General features: G+C 38.9%; 1 long non-coding RNA gene across 23 annotated transcripts in view; it reads left to right on the forward strand.

The window, feature by feature from the left end:
- Nucleotides 1-222: 222 nt before the first annotated feature.
- LOC103561905 (uncharacterized) overlaps nt 223-12,784 on the forward strand; it is a 77,663-nt gene continuing 65,101 nt past the window's right edge. For 17 of the 23 annotated variants that reach the window (XR_011532696.1, XR_547583.2, XR_011532700.1 and 14 more), the window contains exons 1-3: nt 238-481; nt 8,795-8,918; nt 11,746-11,909. This is a non-coding gene — a long non-coding RNA (uncharacterized lncRNA). Of the gene's footprint in view, nt 482-8,794; nt 8,919-11,745; nt 11,910-12,784 lie in introns of all 23 variants that reach the window. The other 6 variants (XR_011532704.1, XR_011532695.1, XR_547564.2 and 3 more) reach the window with 6 other exon arrangements.

Below are 12,784 nucleotides of genomic sequence, written 5' to 3' on the forward strand. Positions count from 1 at the left end.
ATGCATTTACTTTGTATATGGTTGCTGTGACAGATAGTGCTGGATGTTTCGTAGAATTCCTTCTTCTCAACTTTCTTTTAATAGATGAGCCCACTCCTCCACCCTCTAACCTTCCTTCTCCACCCCATTTTTTTAGAAACATGGCCTCCCAGCTACAGACTACATTTCCCAGCATCCCTTGAGGCTGAGTTCATGTGTAAAGTTCCAGGCAATGGGAGAGGAGGGAAATTGATATCTTTCATTTCTGGGTCATCTCCTTAAAGACACTGGCCCTGGCCTCTCTCCTATCCCTTCTTTTATGGGCTGTGGCACAGACGTGGTAGATAGAGACCCAGCTTTGGTAATGCTGACAAGCACGACATCAGGGAATAGTAATTCAGCAGAAAGGAAGTAACCTGTGTCCTTTAATGACCTTGAGGAGTCAATCTACTTCATCACCTGGACCTCGGGACTGAAATGTGAGAAATACATTTCTATCTAAGTAAGCCACTATCTTTTTTTTTTTTCCTTTGGTTATAGCATTTCAACCTCTACCCCATGGAATACAGGGTTTTACCTTGCTTTGCAAGAATTAAAAAAATGGTTTCAATTGTGAAAATTGCCTTTAGGACAATATGTATAAATACAAAAGTCTGATGTGCCAGGCTGAACTTTCTGAATACTTGTTATCACACCAAGGTTATTACCAAGGGCTTTTCCATTGCTCCTTATTTGGTAACGGTATTTTGAGTTTGAATGGAGAATGGTTAATTGTCAACTTGGTGGTTTTGATTATGTTTATGCTGTTGTTTGTAAGTAGCAGTTTTCCATTTCTTTTATTAACCTTGCCAGTGCGCGCTGGTTGAATAAACTAAAGACATTTCCATTTGCCTTCTCTCTGTTACTAGACATAACCATAAATTACATAAAGAAATGAGAGCCTAAAAAAAAATGATTCAACAAATTTTAACCTTGAAATAATAGTGTCAATTTTGTATACCATAATCACCAATTTCCATTAAAAATTTTTTTTTGACAAGAGGGCAGTATTGGAAACAGAATTTCAATATTGTTTTGACAGTATTTTGACAATGCGACAAAATAGGATTCAAGATTCTAGATTTGCATACCTTCAGTAATAGAGTATCTTGCATCAGTATTTTTATTACTAGTGTGATAAATAGCCATGAGATGGTTTAGTTGTCAAAAACAAAGTCAATAAAAAAGATAGGTAACACAGAATTAGAGCACCAGGAGATGGTGGAACACAGCATAATATAGACAGAACATTTCAAAGTTATTACTCACGGCCACTTATACAACTTAACTCAATCACGTATAGGACTATCGTGGATCGACGGACTTGCAAAATAACTGTACTGCTGATATTTCAGTCACTATCAATAATTCTCAACTTCACAGAAGCTAAATCAGTTTCTTCCTCTCGCCTTCCCAGTAACCAGTGACAGCTGTTGTAGTGGAAAGAACGCCTGGCTAAGAATCAGGAAACTTCATCGCTAGCCCTGGCTTTCCCACTTACTAAGTGTGAATTTGGACAGGACATTTAACCTTTGCTGAGGATGATTATGAAGTTCAGAGTAAGATCATCTATAAAATGTATTTTGGAAAATAAATAGCTTTATACAAATATACAGTAGTATGCATATATATGTGTGTGTGTGTTATGTAAGAAAAACTGTCATTAACAATATAAAGGCACCTATAAATGTATTTGTTCATATACACATATGAGCACATATATACAGGTATATATATTCATGTATATAAAGATTATATATTTGCATACACACACACACACACTAGCTAAATTAAAACTTTGCTATTTAGGATTTATGTCCTGGCTGCTTCTAAAACGAGTCAAGGCAGTTGAAAATTAACACAATGCAAAGGTGCAACGAGAAGCTTTAAAGCAAAACAAAGTCCATGTAGATGACATTTAAGAAGTATTTTTTAGTGGAGCACTTCTGCTCTTCATTGACGGCTGAAAACCAAGCAGATAAAGGGACATTCATAGTAATAATAACAGGTTACTAATAATTTATTGTACACCAGTGAACTCTCCCCCTCCAAAGAAAAGTTAGACTCTTGACAATAACCTATATTTGGCCATACGGTTTCACCCACATCCCATTCTTCTGTCTCCCCCTCCCTGGGTGATGAAGTTAATAGGCCAGCTTTGCCAGAGTTTTCAGGAAATAACATCTGGGAGGTGTCAGGTTCACATAGTGGAATACGAGGCACACATTAGTCTTGCACCCTAGAGTCAGTGGTACTGTTACTGTAACAAACTCTTGAGCTTTTTTCTTAGTGATCATCTTTAATCATGAGATTAAGGAACAAGACGACTATCATGAGAACAACCCATCTTTCCTTTACCTAGTCTCACACCATCTGATGGTTATTGAGGTCCCAATAATCTTCCTTACTAAAATAATTTCAAGTGAGCTACATTCTTTTTTATATACGTGTAAATAAATTAGGAATTAATTGCATTGTTGGGTGGAGGGTAATACAGAGACCTGTGATTCATCAGCTTGAACAATACCATTCAATTTTGAAACCATCCATCAATTCCCTTTGATCTTTATTTTAACACTACCAAAAGTAAAGCATTGCATGTTATGGCCTCAGTCCTCAACTTGAACCAAAAATATGTTAGACTGTATTTTTATTGGACAGATTAGTATTGATGGTCATCTATCTCAAACTGAATCACACACAGTAATCACTGGGTTAACATTGGGACTAGCAAAGAATGGTATTTGAGATTCTCTCCCACCCCCTAGTCTTCTTAAAAATGGTAACAAATAAAATGAGTTACAAATATCTGCACAGGTGGCCTGGAAACAGAGTAAGAGTGATGATTGAATACCATTTCTGTACTTCGTTCTACTGCTGTGGTCGGACTCATCACTTAACCAGAGCTTCACACCAGGAGCGTGTCCAGACATTAAAAAAATGCTCACAACTGAGATGTAGGCCTTTCAAAAGGTGGAATTTCTTCTCCAGAGTCATATTTGTACTTTCTGATACTCACAAGAAAACAGTTCCTATAGAAGAATTCTGCAGCAATGCTTTCAAAGTTTGCCACCTTATAACCGTAATGTGCCTTTCTTCCAAAGGAGACCTCCAGAGCAGAGTCTCACTTAGTTATCACAGTGTACTGGTCAAATAGGCTACAGAGCACGCTGGCCCCATTTTACAAATGGACGCCTGAGTGTCATCTCAGCCTCTCCCCACACAGAGAGAACGAGAGTGACAGCCATGTATTCCACTCATTTCTTGAATGTGCATTTGTGAGCTCACATGTCAATGCCAGACTCCTTAAGCAGGTGCAGAGTAAACAAGTAAAATACATTAGGAACGCTGGTCCTTGTGATTAGAATTTAACCAGTCTCGCAGAGCTACTGCAAAGGGACAAAATGTATGGAGGTAAACATAGTCTAGTTGACCCCAGACTCACCTGACCCCTCTTGTCCTCTTGGAGTTGTAAATACCTGCCCAGATTGGCAGAAGTCGGCTAGAACAGAGACAGTGGAGAGAGAGAGAAGCCCCAAACCCTTAGCCTTTATATACCCCCTCTCTCTCTATTCAAACATCCTCTTCACTCTGATTGGCTTCTGGTTCTCTCACTGTCCCTTGCCTTTGAAGTGTTCTCCACTCAGCAGCACTCAGGGTTAATGTCCCCAACTTCCCCAAAGCATCTACGCACATCCTGGGCACGTAAGTGTATTTCCAGTGACCCAAAGTGACAGTCAGTGGACGGTAGCTTCTTATAACTCCTTTTCCTGAAGACTTGTGTGTCTCCCTTGGACGGCTTGTCTTGGCTCTTCTAAAAGGCCAAGGGAGGTTATCTATTCTTTTCACCCACAGGATATAAACCATAATGTGATTCTGTTTTAAAAAGATGGTCTGCAAGACTGGCAGATCACCGCCAGAAAGAAAACTCAGGTTCCATATTTGAAGCCCTACCTCATCTTCCAAATCAAGAACCTCTAAAAACTTATGAGCCCATTATTGCCTTTCTTTTTGTTATCTTCCCACCCAGATTCACAATATTTTCCTTTCTTAATCTGATTTTTCCCTTTTTTCTTCTTTATAAACTTTATACAGTTCATGCTGACACAGCTGAAGCTATGGATTGTTTTTCTGAAAAAAAAAGGAAAACAAATTCTTTATTCCAGGCTTCCCACACCATATTATAGAATGAACACATGTGATTTCTAAGGAGTCATAACTGAACTAATTTTGTCATTTCATCGTCATTTCTTGACTGCACAAATGAATGTTCAGGTCAAATTCTGTCATAATAGGATAAGGGAGTTTCCAAGCTCTTTTCTTGGGGTAAAATTTTATTATACCCATTATTGAGTAAAAGCAAAAGAGAAGTTTAGGAATCATTCAGCTATGCATAGACTTTGCTGTTATAATGGTATTTGCTGAAATGGCAGATGTCCAATATACCATTTTTGAATTTCACCATGACCATTTCTGAAAGCCAGAATGTGATAGCATTCTTACCTACATGTAATTGAATTTTACAGTTTTGGTCTACACAGAGACTACAAAAACCTCTTTTTTAAAATCATGTTTAATTGAATTGAACTGATTTCTGCCAAAGGGATAAATATCTGCTTTCCCTGAAATCTTTATTTTAGTGAAATTCAATTAGTAACGAGATTTAACTTTTTTGACAATGAATTTATAACATACTAAGTTTAATCTCTTGAAATCTTGAAACAGACTAACACATCCCTCTGTCCCAATTTCTCTGGATGCAGATGTACTGAATGTCCTCTCAGAATCCTCAAATGTTGAGTTATTTTTGATTCAGAACATTTCCACTGGTTGCCCTTGAGTAGACATGCCATATTATCACGTTACCTTTGGAATCTCTTTAGACTGTGACCCACATTCTCAGCAAGGCAACTAGATATGAACACCTTCTTCTCCGCTGACTTTTTCTTTTTAAATGACATCTCCCTTGAGTAACTGGTCACCTTGCAAGGTCTCAATCCATTGAGTTGAGTACATGTGATACACATTCAATCTATTAACTATAGGGATTATTTTCTCAATTTAGAAGTACCAAGAACATTATTAATATCTCCCTACATATTTGAGTTGTGAAGTTCACAATGTTGTCCTAGAGAATTGCATTCCTCAATAGTTCTTGTCTGTATGTGTGTTTGTGTAGTCATATACCTACAGTTAAAAACATAAGTTCTAGGTCAAGTCCCACCTATCTAACTCACAATTCGGGCTTTGATAAAATAAATATTCATTTAAAATTAGCTCTTAATATTAATTATTGTTCTCTGTGGATACAGAACAGGATATTCTGTCTTTGACAATAATCTTTTCCACATGGTCTGTCTGAAAAGAATCTTGTGAAGTAACTGTCTCCTTGTCTTCACCTCCCGTCTCCAGGTGCCCATACCAATCTTCAGAAGTGTGTTTAGCTAACAAAGACTTCAAATGTTCTGTCTACCCAAGATATCTTCATTTTAATCAAGAATGAATCTTAATGAATTTCTAAATGTTTCTAAAGGTTTCCAAATACCCTTGATGAGGGTAGGGGAGATTGGGGTGGAAACATTGCCAGTATTTTGAAAAGAAGGGAGCAGAAGAGAAGTGGCAACATGCATACCTTGCAGTTTTAATGAGCAAAATTGCACCAACTAGTACTTCCATACATTATTTCTAATCTTTACCCTGAAAAGTGGGTATTATTATTAACTCCAGGTTTTTAAATAAAAAAGCTGAAGCTCCCACTTGTTATGTGACTTGCCCAGGGTCAGACAGCAGTGAAATGAGAGGCAAGATTCAAACCAGATCAATGGAGGCCCACACCCACCCACCTGAGCCTGCACATTTTCCTGGACTCTGTCAAAAGTCTTTGGAGAAGGATAAGTAAGAGTTCAAAATCTCCAAGGATCAGTTCCAAGCAATTTGGAATTTGTACAGGAAAAGATGTTTGAATCAGAAGATATATATATATATATGGAGAACCTAAATATGCCCCTCCCTCCATCCTTTTAAAACCCAAGGAAGGTAGAAGAGTAAAACAGAAAGTGCATAGGCTTAGAAGTCAGACAGCACTGGGTCAGATTCTGCTTCTGCCATTTACAATACCAGCTCTTACCCTGGGTAAAATTATTTAGCTTTTTGGAGCCAAGTTCTCCTACATAAAAAATGAATATGGGCTAGCCTCATGGCCTGGTGGTTAAGTTCAGCACGTTCTGCTTCGGTGGCCCAAGTTCAGTTCCCGGGTGCAGACCTGCATCACTTGTCTGTCAGTGGCCATGCCGTGGCAGTGGCTCACGTACAAAAAGAGGAAGATTGGCAACAGATGTTGGCTCAATGCAAATCTTCCTCAGCAAAAAGAGGAAGATTGGCAATAGATGTTAGCCCAGGGTGAATTTTCCTCAGGAAAAAAAAAGAATATAACAATATCCATCCTATGAGCCTACTGTAAGATTAAATGAAATAACTTATACAAAAGTCTCAAGATAAGTGTCCCACTCCTAGTATGACCTCAACAAATGGTTCTTCCTAAGGGCCATTTCTTCATCCTTCCTTGAATGGCTGGAATGGTCCTTCCTTTCATCTATTGTTATAGTTTATTTACAACCTTTAAATAGCTGCAAAGGAAGACGATTTTCAAGTCAACAGCAACATATTCTTAAATGAGCACTGGATAGCAGCTGTACCATCATGGCTATGAGCATGAATCCTAAATCCTAACTGCTGGTTCAAATCCTGGCTCTACTCTTTATAGGTGATGCTATCTTAGCACATTTGCTTAATGTTTCTGTGCCTCAGTTTCCTTATCTGTAAAATAGAGATAATGATGGCATTTCCCTTGTGAGATTTTGTAAGATTCAAATTCATTAAGACAAATGAAGTGCTTAGTACAAAGACTGGCACTTAGTACGTGCTCCATAAATGCTAGCTATTATTATTAACCAAGCAAATAATAGAACTAGAACAATAATTCTCAGTCAAGGATGATTTGGCCCTCCAGGGGACATTTGACAATGTCTGGAGACATTTTTGATTGTTACAACTCAGGGAAGGGATGACATCTAGATGGTAGAGGCTAAGGATGCTCTAAACATTCTAAAATACACAAGGCAGCCCTCACAACAAAGAATCATCCAATCAAATGTCCACAGTACCAAGGAGGAGAAATACCGAGCTGAGAAAAATCATCCCTGGTCAACAGAGATCCTAAGATATGTTCCCCCTGGAGCACAAATAGTCATTAACTAGATATTGCTGGAAAACCAAACATCCCTGTAGAAACTACACCCCATTCAATGGCAATGTTGGAAAAAGTCAAAATAGTTATTAGAACACGTCACAACTAGAAGGACCCACAACTAAAATATACAACTATGCACTGGGGGATTTGGGGAGAAAAAGCAGAAAAAAAATAGTTATTAGATATATGAGATTATACCACTTGAGTATGTCTTAGAGTGATGTTAAAATACTCTTTTAAAAGACCAATAATTATCATTAGAATCACCATTCTAAAATTCATTGAATAAGAATCCTGAGAAAGGATGCATAATGGCTTTAGAAACCGCAGGTCCCATAAAAATTAACACTTGCAAATTTATCTGGATTCCTTCCCTCATAGGACCCAGCAAGAGGAAGCGATCTGCTTATAATGGATACTGGGTAGGAAAGAAAGTGGGCATGAGTTTTCTTACTCCTTTCTATGTTCATCCTCCCCAACCTTGCTTAGATACTTTCTGGGATTGGGATTACTGAAAGAAAGCTAAGTATGAAGGACTCAAAGTCTCTCTTTCCTCGCAGTCTCAATGTCTCAGATGAATTTAGCAGGATCTCTTGCTGGGAGGATTCGTTTTCAGTCCTCTCGGTGAGCTTCTCTATATCTTGTCTAGCTTGAGTTGAAGAGGGTATGTTGGCAACTTGAACCAGAACCGACTAAGCACAGGGGATGGCCTTTCCTTACCAAAAAATAGCTTTCAAAGTCTGAGGAGGAAAATAGGAATCTCTCCATAAGGAACTCACCCTTGGTCCTGACCTTCAATATTTGGGACTTGATGGTGGGAACTCAGGGAACTGGAAATTTACAGTGAGGTCCCCCTTCCTTCCTCAGTCCTTGGTAGGGAGGTACTTCTCAAACTCAGAATACTGTTCCAATGAACAGAGAATGCATGAAGAGGTATGACTCCTTTCTCATGCTTGCAGGTAAGATCCACCAGAAGGTCATATGTGTTTAGGATGGACTCAACATTGTCTGCCATACGTCAGAGGGAGATTCTTTGTACCATTCTGATTGGAGTGGGCTAAATAATGGTGCCCAAAATATCAGGGCCTAATCCCTGGCCCCTGTAACTGTTACCTTAAAGGTAAAAAGGGTCTTTGCACATATGACTAAGTTAGGGATCTTGAGATGGGGAGATTATCTTGGATTATTTGAGTGGGCCTTAAATGTAAACATGAGTATGCTTATATGAGGGAGGCAGAGGAAGATCTGACACATAGAGACAAGGAAAAGGCCATGTGACCAGGGAGGCAGAGACTGAAGGGATGTAGCCACAGGCCAAGCAATGCTAGAATCCACCAGAACTTGGAAGGGTCAAGGAATGGATTTCTAATGCCTTGATTTCTGTCCAGTGGAAATAATTTTGGACTTCTAGCCTCCACAACTGGGGGAGAATACATTTCTATTGTTTTAAGCCATCAGTTTGTGGTATGTTTCAGTAGTCACAGGAGTCTAATACACTGGTCACAACTGTGGATTCTCTTCTCACAGGCCTCCATTAGCCTAACCTAAGAGGGAAAAAGGAAGGGAGGAAGAGGAAGAAGAATGAAGAAATAGAAGGCACGCAAGAGATAAAAGAAAACTGAAGAGGAAGAGAAGAAGAAGAATTGAAAAGGTAGAGGAGAAATAATTCCCTGAATGGTATAGGTCACATGTGAATCCTATTGGGGAGAAGTACATATATAGCCCCTAAATTCCACTTCTATTTACATGATGAACATTAAGGCTATGCCTAGGCCTGGGTCATAAAAGGAATTTGTCTTTAAAACATCTTCACGATTCATCCGATGGTCATAATGTAACTTACTTAAGTTTTCCTCATTAAGGTTACCAATGACCTCCTTTCGGTCAAAAGACAGAAACCCCTTAGTCATCAAGCTCTTTAACCTGTCTTACCAACACTAAACATCCTTCGAGATCCTGCTCATAACCCACTTCCTCCCCAAAATCTCCCTTGATCTTTGTTGCTTCCGTTTTCTGAATTCCTATGACACTCACAGGAAGCATGTCTGTTATTTCTGCCCTTCCAAAAAGAGGCCAGGGATGCTGCTAAACATCCTAAAATGCACAAGACAACCGCCTGCAACAAATAATTATGATATTTTTATACCCCCTCCAGCAATTTGCACAGGGCTGGTCTGTAATAGAGTCCTTGTGGTGACTGCCCACTATTTTGAGTCCAATAATACGGATGGTCTCATTTCCTTCATCTTCTACCTATTTATCATATTGTACAATGATGACTGATTTTGAGAATTATGTCCCTGAGGCATGTTAGGTCTAAATGATAAAAAATAGATTGACAAAATTCATTGTCTAGCTAGTTAAAAAAAATCTACTCACACATTCTAGAAAGATTTCCAACTGAAAGAGTTGAGGCCAGAAAGCATTTCTCATTCATCCTAGTTTAACCCCAAAGTGCAATTAACTACAACCCCTCAAGTCCCAAATATTTGAAGCATCTGAAGATTTACTTTATTACCAGAAGAGTTAAAGGTTTGTCCTAAAATATACCTGAAGGTACTTGCCTTCTGGTATTTATTTCACAGTATGTGGCAAGTCTTAGTATAAAAATAAGCTTATTTTTTAATTGATTATATGTTTCTGGTTTAAAATTTCCCAGAGGAAAGTCTCCATTCTTGGGCCTCTTTATGTTTTTCATAGTGGTTTTTTTCTCTTTTTTTTTAGTGAGGAAGATTGGCCCTGAGCTAACATTTGTTGCCAATCTTCCTCTTTTGTTTTTCTCCCAAAGCCCCAGTACATAGATGTATATCCTAGTTGTAAGTCATTCTTGTTCTTCTATGTGGGATGCCACCATAGCATGGCCGGATGAGCAGTGCGTAGGTCTGCACCCAGGATCCCAACTGGTGAACCCCGGGCCACTGAAGCAGAGCATGCAAACTTAACCACTCAGCCACGGGGCCGCCCCCTTCATATTGCTTATTTGCATCCAGTGTAACTGAAACTGAAGTTCAGTTCAGCAAAGTGTCCCACAGTAAGTGATCAGGTAACTGCCCACATGCCAACCATTATGTACACACCTGGCTAAAGAATCTAGTCAAGGACATGCAACTGTCTGCAAGCATCCCTCATGATGTCACGTTTAAATGTTTATTATTTTTTAAGCATAAAAAGACCAAGGCACATTGTGCCATTCCCATAATGTAAAAGCAGTGAATATAAACCACATCATACAATTATGAATCACAAACACACAGAGAATGGAAATAAATTAAACAAGTGAACTAATTAACTCACTTCCCAAACAGAAAACCAAGCCATAAAATATTGTACACCTTAGTGAAATAACAGCTGTTCTTATTAAAAACCATATATTCCATTAATACGATATTTTGTAATTTATTGCCTTTCCCACCTTGGAAAAATTATGTTACAGCTATATGGCCTATATTAACATTTTTTTGGCCTTTTATAAGTAACAGCTTTTGAAACTGGACATTTAGCTATCCATTGTCAGTTGCTTGAGAAAAGCTCTCTCTTTTTTTTCTGGCTCTTTTAGAGCACTCCAAAAGAATGATTTCAGAGAAATCATAAAAAGATTAATTCATAATGATGAAATGATGAAATTCAAAAATATAAATGCACCCCCCACCCCCCGCCCCAGTGTGTTATCTATGTATCTAGAGCATGATGCAGTCACTTCATCCACATGAACCACAGATTTCTACTGTGATGACCTTAATTAGGCCAGAATAATGACAGGATCAAAAGGCCCACACACCCTGGAAAGCTTAGAGCCTTTTTAAGTAGGGAAAAAAGTTCTGGACTAGGCTGATATTACCAAATTCCTTTCTTCCGCTTTCTAAAGAGAATCCTATAGGTTGTAGCCTGTTTTCCTGTTTGTTAACGATAAAATGCTTAATATTCTACTAGCTCTTTCCGAAGCTCTTCAGCGTCACTGTCATCCTGAGAGAACTCGGTCCCTGAAGGGGAAAATAGTTTTCTTCACCCAGGGCCTCTTTCCTTGTATTAACATCCCGTGAGAATATTAGCTCTGGAGGAAAGAATTTGGTGGCGAAATTCCATATTTACTCATGAAATCCACCCCCAACTTCCAGTCACATGTTTTAGTAGGACAGTCAGAAGAAAAATTCCCCATTCCCACTGCCCTGTCTTCCTGCTCCCCCTTAGCTTCTTCTGACACCCATTCTAGGGTTTTTTTCTTCCTGAACCAAAAGCCACTTTTACTAGCAGAGGCTCTTTAAGGCAGAAAAATACTTAAGTTAAAAAAATTACTTGGCACTGGCTGGAATATAGAGACAGGAAATGGAGTCTGTTCAGTCCTCTGGGCTCTAACCCCACCTGACTCCTCTTTTTTCCCCTCCCTTGGGTTGTAGGAAGGGTATATAAGAGTATATAAGGCTCAATAAGATGCAGGCAGTATTGTGGGGTTGACAGGTTGCCTCTCTTTCCTTTCCTAGAAATGTTGCTTCAAAGACCCAGAGAAAGAAAAGAAATTCCTTAGTGCCATTGATTTCTTAAAATGATTTTTAAATGGCTGTTTGCACATGTGGCCGAGTAACAAAGCACAGGAACTCTGATGCCACTTTTTGCATTCAACTGTGGGCTCCATATGCCATCTTGGGTAAGTTACTCAATTTCTCTGTGCGTCAATTTCCTCATTTGAGATATATTCTTGAATGAAAATGATAATAATACCAACCTCATAGGGTTGTGAGGATTAAACGAGTTAAAATATGCAAAGTACTTCAGAATAGTGCTGGCACATAGTACACAGTATGTATTAGGTATAAATATCTACACCTCTTTCCCAGACACATAGGAAGATCTGAAGACATGGTTATAGCAATATAGTGTGTATATGTGTGTGTGCATGTATTCATATATATAAATAAATCAACTAGCACTAAATACTTGATGAATTAAATATGCTAATTCTAAAATCCAATTAGCTTTTTCCTGATTGTTACATAGTTTGAGTGATCCCTTGCTATGCAGTAAATGGAGACAAGAATCTCAGAGGTCAAAGGAGATTTTTACAGCTGAAGTGGATCAGGCCTAGATAATAAAGAGAAGCAAGGGGGATGGCTCCGTGGCCGAGTGGTTAAGTTCGGGCGCTCCGCTGCAGCGGCCCAGGGTTCAGATCCTGGGCGCGGACATGGCACCACTCCTCAGGCTACGTTGAGGCGGTGTCCCACATCCCACAACTAGAAGGACCGGCAACTAAGATATACAGCTGTGTACTGGGGGCTTTTGGGGAGATAAAGCAGAAAAAAAAAAAAAAGCAAGAAACTTTTATGGCGGATCACCGTGTACAATGTTCTAAGCTTGGCACTTTTCATGTGCCATTACATATAAGTCTCCTAACAATTCTTTTCAAGTAGACACAATTAGTTCCATTGTGCAGATGAGATAAATGAGCTCATGTTAAGTAACTACCCGATATTACACAGCTAGTAAGTTAGTGGTGGAGGAAGGATTCTAATCCTACATCATTTT

Source organism: Equus przewalskii, chromosome 25 (assembly GCF_037783145.1).
Source record: "Equus przewalskii isolate Varuska chromosome 25, EquPr2, whole genome shotgun sequence".
Classification (NCBI taxonomy): Eukaryota; Metazoa; Chordata; class Mammalia; order Perissodactyla; family Equidae; genus Equus; species Equus przewalskii.